The sequence below is a fragment of the Sarcophilus harrisii genome, chromosome 3, assembly GCF_902635505.1.
Source record: "Sarcophilus harrisii chromosome 3, mSarHar1.11, whole genome shotgun sequence".
Taxonomy (NCBI): domain Eukaryota; kingdom Metazoa; phylum Chordata; class Mammalia; order Dasyuromorphia; family Dasyuridae; genus Sarcophilus; species Sarcophilus harrisii.
In genome coordinates this window covers 532,657,983-532,672,282 of record NC_045428.1, presented here as the reverse complement: position 1 = coordinate 532,672,282, position 14,300 = coordinate 532,657,983, and positions in this window count along the sequence as shown.

The following is a 14,300-nucleotide window of genomic DNA, read 5'->3' as shown; positions in this document are numbered from 1 at the left end:
CCCAAACTCTGAACAAATCAGGATTTAAACTTAATTCCCTTTCTAGTTTTGAGTTCATCATCACACTTTGTCCTATCTCTGAATTCACTGCTAGCTAGAACTATAGCCCTAATTTTAATCTCAAACTAATTGAATTCTCTAATAGAATCACCAAGAAGAAAACAAAATTTCAAACACATTAAGAGTTGGAAGGGATGGCAACTAGGTAGCATAGTAGATAGAGCATCAGCCCTGGAGTCAGAAGGACCTAAATTCAAATCTGACTTAAGACCTGTACTTGCTATGTGACCCTGGGCAAGTCGCTAAACCTTAATTCTTCCTCCCATTCCTCAAAAAAAAAAAGTACATGTGAAAGGGAGTATAGAATATTTCATCTATTTTCATTTTCCCCCCCAATATGTTAGTTTTAGCCTATTTTTACTCTCTCTTTGTTTTTCTATTAAAAAGAAATTCTTTTCCACATGGTGATGTCTATAAACTATCAAAAATGTTTAAAATTTTATAATACTATGTATGAGTTATTCAGACATAGAGAGACGATAAAATATGATAGAGAGAAGGTTAAATTTGAAGACTAGAGATTAGAATTCAAGTCTTGGCTCTGGTTTTATGAATTATGAAAGTAATAACTTCATTTTTATGCCCCATGTAAGCCTCAATTTCCTAAATTGTAAAGTACAAGGAGATAGCATTGCATTAGCAATATCATTGAGCTATGACAAAGGAAGGTTAATTAAGTTAAGTGGATAGTTTACTGCCTACAATAAGAAAGTCCTGAGTTCAAATGTGGTCTTGGATATTTACTAGATGTAGGATCCTGGGCAAATCACTTAACTCTTTTTGCCTCAGTTGCTCATCTGTAAAGTGAGTTGTAGATGGAAATAACAGATCACTCCAGTATTTTTGCTAAGAAAACCCCAAATAGGACACAACTGAACAACAACAAAAAGTTTTAAGGAGTTGATTACAAATCTTATGTTATATTAACATTTTTATTATGACAAAAAATTCAACATTAATACTATGGTAACAATGATAACCATTATATTAATTTTTTCTAATTCTAACTTTAAAATTTAAGTTTTAATACTAGACAATTTCCTGTATGAAGGAGCCTAGAAAACTGAAGAGTATTATAGAAAAGTTGCCATCACAATTTTATGGACCAGGTGCAGTATTACTTGCTTTTTTAGGGTAGCAATGTGATATACTCAACAAAAACACTGATAGTTGGTTGAAGTCACATCTGTGCTGTTCCTAGCAGAATGATGTCAGAAAAGTCAACTAACTGCTTTAAGCCTCAGTTTCCTCTTCTGTAAAATGAGGAGATTGGCATTTGTCATACTGATTTGCTAAATTGTTGTAAAATAAGCAAATTAAATACCTTCAAGTACTCTATGAATATGAATTTGGGGCAGTATTATTTTGGGGCCTAAATGGGTAGGAGCTATAATAGTTTTCCTATTCTCAAATCCTTCATACTAAGCAAATTTGCAATTCTGGACCTAATATTAATATTACGTTTAAACCTAATAACAATCCAAAACTAAAATTTAATTCAAATTCTAGTGATAAAGATGAGTGGAGCCAGTTCAACATAGAGACGAATCAGAAAAAAAGCATGAGGGAAATACTAGACAGAATGGTGTCAAGTACTTTCTAGATGTGTGAACTTGGATAAAGTTTTTAACTTTAACAGTTTTTAACAGTTTCCTCATTTGTAAAATAATGATTTGTAAACTTGATGACCACCTTTTCTACTCCAAATCTATAATTTTGTGATCTTACTTTTAACTTTAAAGTCAATATACTACTTGAAATTCTCATTCTAGTCTTAATATCCAATTTACCCCCCAGTCCTTAATCTATCACTAATGCTTCACTTAATTATAAATCCAATTATAATCTTTAGCCTAAAAATATATCTTAGTCTGCTGTCAGACCTAATCTTCATCCCAAATCCAGTCAACTGAAAAACCACCACTATGTTTATTTATAATTATAATCTACATCAAAATATGAAACCTAACTCTAAATCTAACATAAATCTAAATCCTACCCCAGACCAAACCACCTATAACTTGATCATATCTTCACCTATATTCTCTGGGACCTTGGTCCATCTATTACTCATTTCTTTCATCTTCAACCTTTCCTACAATTTATATTTTCCTCTTTGCCAACACATATTCCCAAGTCTCTCAAAAATAATAATCATTAAAATAACAGCATAAGAACCATCTTCCTACAGCACTATAATAGCCTATTCTCTTTTCATTCTCCAGTCATAACTTTTCTTACATTGAATTATGCCCCATTTCTCCACTACCTTATAGTATATCCACTCCTTAAGTCTTTTCAATTTGTCTTACATTGCTGCTCTATACAATTGCTGCTTTACAGATGACCATTGACCTTATGTCTGAATCCTCAGTCCCTTTTTTGAATTTTTATCTTCTTTTATCTTTTAGAAACATTTGATCCTGTTGACTTTTCCCTGCTTCTATTTGCTGTCATGGTTGGTCCTATACATACCTCTCAACGTAAAGAACTCACTTTTAATTACTAGAACTTTATTAATGTGGGATATGTTGCTTCAGAAAATAGGTGGTTCTTTTTCTCCACAGTTCACATCTAAAACTGCAAGACCACTTTTTAGAAATATCACACAAAGAAATCCTGTCTAGGTAGCACTTAAGAGTGAAAAATCAAGCCAGTTTTACATCTGAGATTTTAAGACTCTCTATAACTGCTTCTGGTTCTTTTCCTGATACTTCTCATTATTGCTCCCTAAATTGCAACATTTGTATCCCCAACACCAGTCACTCCTGAGCCCTGATTTTACATTTTCAACAACCTGATGGAAATCTTCACTTGCAAGTCTCATCAGAACCTGAAGCTCAGCATAACTCTTTGTATCAATTCCTCTTCCCCATCATATTCTAATTTCCATGAACCCTGTTTCCTTTCTGCAAATATAGAATCATTCTCAGTTATAACTATATACAAATATATAATCTACAATATGTTTATATAATCTACAATAACCAAACTAACAGAAATAATACAATATCATATAGCTTATAGATAGATGAAGAAAAAGCATTGACAAAATACAAAACCCATTTCTATTTAAAACACTAGAGAACACAGGAATAAATGAAGTTTTCCTAAAAATTATAAGTAACATTTATCTAAAAATCAATAAGCATCATCTCTAATGGGGATAAATTGAAAGCATACCCAATAAAATCAGGAGTGAAAGAGAAGAAATTGGAGTGAAAGAGAGCTGCCCACTATCACAAGTTTTTTTTTTTTTAATATTGTACTAGAAATTTTATCTTTACTAAGAAAAGAAAAGGAAAGTGAAGGAATTATAGGAGGTAATAAGGAAACAAAGTTACCACTCTTTGCAGATGATATGATGGTATACTTAGAGAATCCTAGGGAATCAACTAAAAATCTAGTAGAAACAATGAACAACTTTAGCAAAGTTGCAGGATACAAAATAACATAATTCATCAGCATTTCTATATGTTACCAACAAAGTCCAGCAGTTAGAAATAGAAAGAGAAATTCGATTTATAATAATTATATATAATATAAAATATCTTGGAGTCTATCTGCCAAGACAAAATAAGGAACTATATAAATACAATTATAAAACACTTTCCACACAGTTTGTAAACACAGCTACTTCAGTTTAATGGGATATGAACTCATTATTTGGCAAAAATGGGAAAATAACATGGTAGAATCTAAGCACTGACCAGAATATAACATTCTATATAACAAGATATGGTTGAAATGTGTTCATGATTTAGACACAAATAATGATACTATAAGTAAATTAAAAGAACTAGGGATAATCTATTTCTCAAATCTGTGGAGAAGGATGACATTTTGGCCAAAGAAGACCAAGAAAATTTCATGAAATGCAAAATAGATGATTTTGATTATATTAAATTGAAAAGTTTTTATACAAACAAAACCAATGCAGCCAAGATTGGAAGGAAAACAGAAAACTGGGGGGAAATTTTTACATCCCAAGGGTTCTGATAAAGGCTACATTTTAAAATAAATAGAGAATTGGTTCAAAGTTATAAGAATAAAAGCCATTCTCCAATTGATAAATGGTCAAAGGATATGAACAGAAAATTTTGAGATCTAGAAATTAAAGCCATTTAAAGTCATATAATAAAAATGCTTAAAATCACTATTGATTAGAAAAATGTAAATTAAGACTGGTGAAGTACCAATACACACCACTCAGATTGCCTAGATAACAGGAAAAGATAATGATAAATGTTGGAGGTGATGTGGGAAAACTGGAACACTAATTTATTGTGGGTGGAGCTGTGAACTGATCCAACCATTCTGGAGATCAATTTGGAACAATGCCCAAAAGATAGGAAACTCTGCATTCCCTTTAATGCAGCAGTGTTTCAACTAGATCTGTATCCCAAAAAGACCTTAAAAGAGGGGAAAGGATCCACATGAGCAAAAATGTTCATAATAGCTCTTTTTGTAATTCAAGGAACTGGAAACTAAGAAAATGCTCATCAATTGGGGAATAATGAATAAGTTATGGTATATTAATACCATATTATTGCTCTATAAGAAATGATCAATAGGATGATTTTAGAAAGGTCTGGAGAGACTTGTGTGAACTGATGCTAAGTAAAGTGAGTAGGATGAAGAAAACATTGTACACAGCAACAAGAAGTCTATGTGATGCGCAACTCTGATGGACTTGGCTCTCTTCAATAATGAGGTGATTCAAGCCAATTCTAATAGATTTGTGATGGAAAGAGATATCTGTATCTAAAAAGAGGACAATGGGGACTAAATGTGCATCACAACAAAGTATTTTCATCTTTCTTATTGTTTGCTTGCTTTATTTTTCTTTCTCATTTTTTTCCTTTTTAGTCTGATTTTTCATTTGCAGCATGATACATGTAGACATATGTATAGAAGAATTGCACATGTTTAATATATATTGAATTACTTGTTATTATTAAATTTTTTAAAAAGAAATAATCAATATGAAAACTATAAAGGAAAAAACTCACAAAGTAGAAAAAAACAAATAATCTAACTTGAATCAAGGCTTCTATCCATAGACTTTTCAATTAACAAATAATTACCAAAACAACTAAAGAATACTATGTTTTGAGGCAAAATCTAGTGTCTCTTGTTTATTCCTGATATACCCCTGAGCAAATTGCTTACATCCCTGGGCCTCATTTTTCTAACCTGTAAAGTGAAAGAGCTGAATTAAGAAGCTTCTGATGGCTTTTTAAAGATTTATAATCAAAATCCTATTATCCCTAAGAGGAAAGCTTTACTGAGTACATACAGAGCTGGACTTGAAAGTAGGAAAGTCTCTGTTCAACACCTTCTTTTGACATGCACAAAATATATGACCCTGGATACATCTCTTAACCCTAACATCCCTGTGTAATTCTACAGAAGAGTTGCTGATGGACATTGTTAGGGAGAGTTTTGTGAGCAATGTTTTTTCCACCTCAATGAAAAAATTGATGTGGAAAACAAACAAACAAAAATAAACCTGTTCTGTTTGAGTTAGTTATAGCATCAAAATAGAAGATATAGGAAAGAAAGAACTCTTACAGCCAAACACTAGAATCCCTCTTTAGATGACTTATTATTATAATTACTGATAGTAGTAAAATAAAAAGAAGGAATGGTGGCTCTGGGTTGCAGACTACAGTAGAAAACAGTCAACAATTAATAGATGCTTCTGAAGCATTTTCTATGTGTTAGTTCCTGTATTAAGCACTAGAAATGCAAAAAAGGGCAAAATAGTTCCTGCTTTCAAGGCACACCCATTCTCATGGAAGGGATAACACATAAATAATTAGGTTCATAAAGATTTGAAAGGAAAAGCATTATAAATCTGTTGTGTTATCAAGAACCCAAAATTTGGATTTCCAAGATTTGAGCTCTAATATTGACTCCGTTTTCTAATATTTACCACCATTGTGATATTAGCTAAGTCATTTTACCTCTTTGGGCCACAGTTTCACTAATTTAAGATGTTTTAAACTATATAACTTCAGCTGTCTCTCCTTGCTTTAAATTCTAGAATCATATGACAGTTAAAGATGGGGCTGAGATTTGAAATTGGCTTCCAGAGTTGGACCCCCATCTTGCCTCAGAACAATTCTTCACAGGAAAGTAAGTTGTTTGCTTGATCTCCTACCCAGATGACTTATAGAAAGTTAATCATTTGAAGGCATTTTTCACTGATGTTTAGATCATCTGAAGAGAACAGGAAATGAAGAACATGCTACTGGAAAAATAATAAAATTAAGATAAACAAGAAAACAATGTTATTCAAAATCCTATAAATCCCTCTCAGCCCCTGCAAAGCAGATTTTTCCTAAATTTTTCTCTGAAAGATACAAGCTGTCATATGATTCATTTGGGCTCACAACTGTTTCAAGAACTTAGGAAGTCTGCCTGTCAGCCCTTTTCTTGGGAGATGGAGTCATAAGAATCTCAGTCCCTTGACACCAAGAAAGGAAATCTTTTCAGAAGAGCAGGATTGCTATCCTCATCCCCAAGGACTTAGCACTTCTTTATTTCTTCTCCTATCTTTGGATTGTTTATGGCATTTCACCAAACTTCTCCAGTCATTGATGGCCATTCCTGTGAATACATTACCCCACGTGATGGTAAACATCTGTGAGATGTTTATTCCCACAGTCCAGATTTTTCTGTCTTTTGTCCATAATTGATTTAGAGGCTTTTCATACTCATTAACTTATTGGATTATCACAAAACTTGTGCATAGTTTTACCCATTATACCATTAAGAAGACTGACTACCATAAAGGTCAAGTGACTTGTCTCACGTCAGACAAATTAATGCCAAGAACTAGAATTTAAATATATATATGCTTTCTTTTATCTTAACTTCTGAAATATAATGAATCAGAGTCAGAAGAACAGCAACACAATTAAAGAGAACAGAAAAGTCCAAATGTAAGTGTAACTCTTGTGAATTGGAAAGAACACTTCAGATGGAATGCTGAGAAAACCAGAATTTAATCCTAGCTTTGCATTTAACTTGATGGATAACACTGAATGAATCACCTATGACTTGTTTTATCATCTTTTAAAAAAAATAGGATTGGCCCAAACTCAAGGGTTATATATCTAGGCCTATATGCTTTTAAAATATCTTAATAATTAAATTTCTATGTAATTGTTGTCTTGTAAATCCTATGTATTTCACTTTATCAATTTAAAATCTTATTCCAAGGAGTCCTTAAATTTCATTTGACTACCAAAGGGATACATGGCACACAAAAATATATGTAGAACTTCTAGACTGATGATCTCTAAGGTGCCTTTTAACTTTAAGATTCTTTGAGTCTGTGGACCTATGAATTATGAATATAGGTTGAATGCAAGAGGTTCCAAGGTTAGGAAGGATGGAACTTTCCTTGGTTTGTGTTCCTAGAGAAGGAGAGAGGAGACACAGACATCATCTTGTTTGTGTCTATAAACCAAACTCAGTTAAACTAAGAACTTCTCTTGATGATTAAGTTTCACAAAATAGCTGATAGGTTACTCATGGTAGCCAAAGGGCAACGAAAGTCTGCAGGTACTTAGATCATTTCTGCTAAGGACATATGGAAAACAATGTTCTTAGAGAAGATTATTGAATTAACTGGAGACCTCAGATTTTTTTCTTCCTGAGCCGAATCAGGAAATCAGTTCTTAGGAAAATTCATTTGACCAAAAGGGAATTTCAGAAACTCTCAGGTCTACGCCTTAAGAAAAGATGCAGCATTTGTAACAAACCAGTGAAGGCAAGAGTCTTGAAGTCTCATTCCTCAACTTAAGATCATTTCTCTCCCAGAATCCTCTTGCTGTAGGATTAAACATTTTTTTGATTTCCATTAAACCAGTCTCTGAAGAGCAAGTTAATATTTCTTAGAAGAATATTTCTCTAAATACAAATAGGCACAAGAAGAATAAGGGAGGAGCAATGAAAGAAAAAGGAAGGTCAATGAACTTGGATCAGAGAAACAAACTTGAGATTCTGAAGAGCTAGGATCTCACCTTGATTTCTCAAAATTTCTATTTATCTTAAGCCTTCTCATTTTCTCTTTAAGTCTAAGTTTCCCTTCCTTCCTAAGACCAAATTGAAAGGCCCTCTCTAGGAGTCAGAAAATGTATAGATTTTAAATGCCCAACTCATTCATTTTGTAGAGAAATGTAAATTTCTTGGGGACAGGAACATTTTTGCTTGCTTATAGCTTCATGCTCCCCAAGCATACATTCTCAAATATCCCTGTAAGTCTAGTGCTGGGAACATAGTAAGCATTTAATAAATTATCAATCTAAATATTTCCCTAGAGACTGAAGCATAAAATAGATTAGTTCATTTACCCAGAGTAACTAGTAAGCTAGGAAGTGTTTAAGTCAGAATTTAAATCCATTTCTTCCTACATCCAACCCCATGCCCACTCCACCGTACTGTGGTTCCTGATGTTCCCTTCTGCAGGGAAAGGACCATTAGAAAAGGGACATCATATATAGTGCTTATAAGTATATCTTCAACCCTGCCCTGCCCCATCCCTGGACCTTACTGATGCCCAGTGTATCTGAATATCACTAAGCAGACAAGTGGATATGAGTATGAAATGATTCTCATGATTCACAGCTATGAATTAATAGAAATAAAAAGGCTAATTGCAAGCTTAGCAGGAGGTACAGATTATTAAAATTCAGGGAATTTCAGACCTAAAGTGAACTTTAGAGATGTGCCTTACTTTCATAACATAGTTTCATTCAGGGAAACACCTGTTCTCTTTTTATTCTAAAATTAGTGCATCCTAATCCCAGATGCAAGATGAACCCTAACATGTCCACAGAGTAAGCATCATCTCCATATAATATATACAGAGCACATGACCTAAAGAGGCAGTATGGTCCAGAGGAAAGGATACTGGATTTCAAGTCAAAAGACATTGAACAACTAACTGATGTTATTTTTTTGGGTCTTAGTTCCTCATGCTTAGTTCCTTAGTTCCTGGTATCTGATCTCTAAGGCCTCTTTCAACTCTAAATATATAATCCTATGGAATCAGCCACAGCTTACGCTCAAATGTTAGGTAGCACAGACTATATCTTAATTTGGACTCTACCCTGAATCTTCACCCAGACTATAGGCTAAAATACAAATTGATCACATTTTCTTCAAACCTCTTCTGGGAATATCAAGAAACAGGGACATAGAAAATATTTTTGGAAATTCTTTTTGGAAATGTTACACAGCATCTTATCAAATTGTGTTTAATCCATTTTCTCCAATCATAGCCTTCACTGCTAAGATTTAAAGTACTAAATACTAACTTTGCTCACATTTCCATTCTTCCCCTTGTAAGTATTGTTTCCATCTCCTTCCCACATCATTTTCCACTTGCTACACAAGCCTCACAAGAAAGATCTTCTTCTACTGGACTTACCAAAGTTATAGAGAATTCAAGAGGAGCCTTCTTTTCCTCACCATCTCAAAAGAATTATGGTAAATTATCTCTGATCTCCCATCATACCAATGAGTCTGTAATGTGCAGCTGAAGTTCTGTTTTTTCTCTTGGGAGGAGAGTAGGGGAGATAAAAATTAGACAGACAACCCTCCTGGATATACTTAGCCCAGTGGAGAAAGATCAGCTCACAAGAATAAATTGTTCTTTCCTTCCTGGTCCAATTGTTGAATATGTTCTGGAATAAAAATTAGGTAGGGCAAGGGATAGAAATGCTGGAGCCAAAAAACCAGGATATAGTTGTAGGAACAAGGTTATAAGGAGGTTTTCCTTTTCCAGATACCTTTTGGAGCAACAAACACACTTCTTCTACCATAAAAGGACCTAGCCGGAAGGAAAGTCCAACTTGGAGGAAAAGGGATGGATGAGATAATCCTAGAATGGGCTCCATTAGCTGCTCTCAATCCTGAAGTTTGCTCTCTTCCTTCTGGCAGTCAACCCAGTTCTGATAGCTTCTTTAATAGAAGCAAAATGAATATTTTCTCTGTCTCCCTGGGATCCAATACTCAGCTCTTCAAATCTCCCTTGAGCTCTGGAAAGTGATGCTTGGCTGAGCTATCATGCCGGATCCCTTGTGACCATACCATTTTAGCAGATTTCCCACTTAAACCCCCAGCATCAAATTACCAAAATATCTAAGGCAAAACATATCTTTCTTTTTTCCTTTAACCCTCTTTCAAACTAATCTATTAGAATTAGATATTATTTGATGTGTTTCTTGGGAATAAAAAGTACTTTCCTATTAGGAGTACTTTCTTTTAGACTGGGTACATGAAACTAAAAGATAGTTTTGAACTTTATATATATAAATGGCCAATTTCAAATGGCCAATTTCAAGCCTTTTTGAGAAATTGATATTATTGGCCTAGTTTAAATGAATGATAAAAATAAATTTACCTCAACTAGTACTTATTTAACAACTACTACTCCAGGATCATACATAAAATTGGTGGTTAAGGTAGGTAACCTGAATCCTAAATTAGGAGTCTACCCACTAAGTCAGTACTTCTCCAAGGTAAAATATGAGAAGGGATTCAGGCAGTAATTACAATTTTGATTCAGGTGTAAAAAAAAATCAATTATTTCCCATTTAATTCTAAATGACTCTGCCTCTCACTGGTGGCTCCTCAAAATCAGGGTCCTTCTCTTTACCTCTGATATTGGAGGAGTAATAATAATAGTAACTTAGCTCAGTGTCAGAAATATAATAGGGATTTAAGTACTTCTTGATTTGACTTGATTTAATAGTTGAAGGAATAGTAGCAGCATTAATTGCTTTCCTAAAAGCAATATAATTGTAATTATACTGTTGTAGAAACACCAAGATTCTGCTATGTCATAAAAATTTAGGAATTAATGTTATGCCAGTGTAGTATACTGAAAATCCTAAGTTTTCCTTTAATAATTCTTGAATAAAACTCCTTTTGAATAGAAAAATTAATCCAATATGGAGTCCACTTATGTCTCCTTAGAAGATAAAGAAAATCAAGCAATTAGAGTGGCTTTATATGGCCCAAACTTTAGTGAATGTTTTATTATAGTTGACTAAGTGAAGACTAGAAAAATCTTTTTTGCTAACCAAATTGATAGAGTTCTTTCAGTTTATCATTAACCAGCAACAGTAATTAGACAGAAAGGGTAGTAAGAAGACAAATCTCTTAGTATGATTACCAACATTAATATTGATCTCTTTTACACAAGTCCAAAACACCTAATGAATATGTATATTTTGCTCTTTTCTTACCAAACTAGAATCCAGTATCCTCTCTTACATGCCAGAATTTTTTTTTATCCTGAATATCAATTTGATGATGGTATTGTCTTGAAAGTATTCAAAGTCTCCTTGATAGCTCCTGTCTGAACCAATCAAGCCATGTCTTCATTTCTCAGCAGGCTGCAATCAGTTCATAAAAACTCTTCAGAGTACTTTCATCCCCCAACATCTTGTAAGCTTCTTTTTCTGTCTTATCTTCCTCCATTAGAATATAACCATCTTATAAAATCTTTCTACATGTTTTTGCATTTTTAGCACTTAACAGAGAGCTGGATGTGTTGTATAAGCACAGACAAATGTCTTTAATGAAATATTATTGTTGTGGAAATTTTGATCTTTTTTTAAAAATTGCTAGAATAAAATATAAGAATCAAAGGTTTGAGGAAGGACATATTTTCAGATCTAGTAGTAAAGACCACTCTCTAGGCTAGTCAGACTCTCTCTTAAGGCTAAATGTATATATATTAGTAGAAATGCATTTTTGACAGATATTGCTAAAACAAAAGTATAAATTGTTTTTTCCCTTCATCTCTTACTCGGTCTTATGATCTTCAGTAACCACCAAAAGAAAAGACTTAATTAAAAGACTACAGGAAAACTGACTCCTACCTTTTTTATTCTCTTCCTTGGGATGATTAGATGCTGAATATTCTTACTATTTCACCTTACATTTGCAGAGTGCTTACAGATATTATCTCATTTGATCCTTAGAGCAACCATGGGAAAGAGGTACTATTATTATATTTATTTTATCAGTGAGGAACTCTCTGGCAAGATCTTGAAATATTAGAGCAAATAACTGCATATGCAGAAACAATCATTGTTTAGCATCTTTTAAAATAGTATTTCATTTTTCTAAATATATGCAGATAGTCTCCAACATTCACTTCCTAAAAACCTTGTGTTCCAAACATTTTCTCCCTTTCTTCCCCCAATCCCTCTCTTAGACAGCAAGTAATTCAATATATGTTAAACATGTGCAATTCTTCTAAAAATATTTCCACATTTATCATGTTGCACAAGAAAAATCAAATCGAAAAGGAAAAATGAAAAAGAAAACAAACAAACAAACAAACAACAACAAAAAAGGTGAAAATATTATGTTGTGATTTTCATTCAGTCCCCACAGTCCTCTCTCTGGGTGCAGATGGCTCTCTCCTTCACAAGTCTCAGGTGCTTTTCAGCTTGAAATCTCTGGCCACATATCGATAAGCAGTATAACACTTCCCAAGACAGACACATATTTTTTAACAAGTTGTCAGTACAAAGTTCTTCAATACTCATTAAAATGTGCTCCTCTGTGACTCTGCACCTTCTTGAGAGACAAAGAACCAATCTTCTCCCTCTTATTTGACAGGCGATTAAAATAGTAAGGTTAAGTCAATAAATAGTTATCAAGGAAGCATATACTATGTATGAGGCAGCCTGTAAAAGCTTTGGGGCTACTATATACAAATACCAAAAATAGTCACTACTCTCAAGAAGCTCACTGTCTTGTGGAGAAGACAACATGTACAACATGTACAAGCAAGTTATTTACAGGAAAAATCAGATTTGATCTCAGGATAGATAGCATTAGAATTAAGGAGTATTAAGAAAGGTTCCTGAAAAAGTTATCTTTTAGTAAAGGCTTGACGAAAACCAGGAGGCAGAAATAAAGAAAGTAATCCAGGCATAGGAGATACAAAAATGTCTGGAGTTAGTAGATGCAAATCATGCTTGAGAACCATCAAAGAGGCCATCATCAGTAGACCAAAGAGTAAGGGGAATTACTGAAATATAAGAATACTGGGAATATTTAGGAGGATGATTATAAATGAACACAGAACAGAGAATTTTATATTTTATCCTGAGGGTGATAGGTACCCCTCAAATTTATTGAGTAGTCCTGAGAGGCACTATATTTTCTTCTTCACACACTTCACACTTCACACACACTTTCTTTTTAAATTTTTTTAATTGAAGCTTTTTATTTTCAAAATATATGCAAGGATAATTTTTCATTATTGACCCTTGCAAAACCTTGTGTTCCAATTTTTCCTCCCTTTCCCCTCTCTCTCCCCTAGATGACAAATAATACAATATATGTTAGACATGGTAAAAATATGTGTAAGTTCAATATAAACATACATATTTACATATTTATCTTGCTGCACAAGAAAAAAATCAGATCAAAAAGTTAAATAATGAGAAAGAAAATAAAATTCAAATAAAAAACAACAAAGGAAGAGAAAATGTTCTGTTGTGATCCACATTGAGTTCCCAAAGACCTCTCTCTATATTTAGATGGCTCTCATCATCATAAGATCATTGGAACTGGTGTGAATTGTCTCACTGCTGAGAATAACCACATCAATCAGAATTGATCATTTTATAATCTTGTTGTTGCTGTGTACAATGATCTTGTGGTTCTGCTCATTTCACTTAGCATCAGTTCATGTAAATCTCTCCAGGCCTCTTTGAAATAAACCTGCTGATTGTTTTTTATAGAAAAAATAATTTTTTTCTAACATTAATATGATATAACATTTTTTAATTATAGCTTTTTATTGATAGAACATATGCATAGGTAACGTTTACAACATTGTCCCTTGCACTAACATCTGTTCCAACTTTTCCCTTCCCTTCCACCACCCCCTTCCCTAGATGGCAGGCAGTCTTATACATGTTAAACATGTTAAAGTATATCTTAGATACAATATATGTGTGCCGATCTGTACAGTTTTCTTGTTGCACAAGAAAAATTGGATTTTTGAAGGTAAAAATAACCTGGGAAGAAAAACAAAAATGCAAGTAGTCCACATTCATTTCCCAGTGTTCCTTCTGTGGGTGTAACTAATTCTGTCCATCATTGATCAATTGGAACTGAATTGGATCTTCTCTTTGTCGAAGATAGCCACTTCCATCAGAATACATCCTCCTACAGTATTGTTGTTGAAGTTG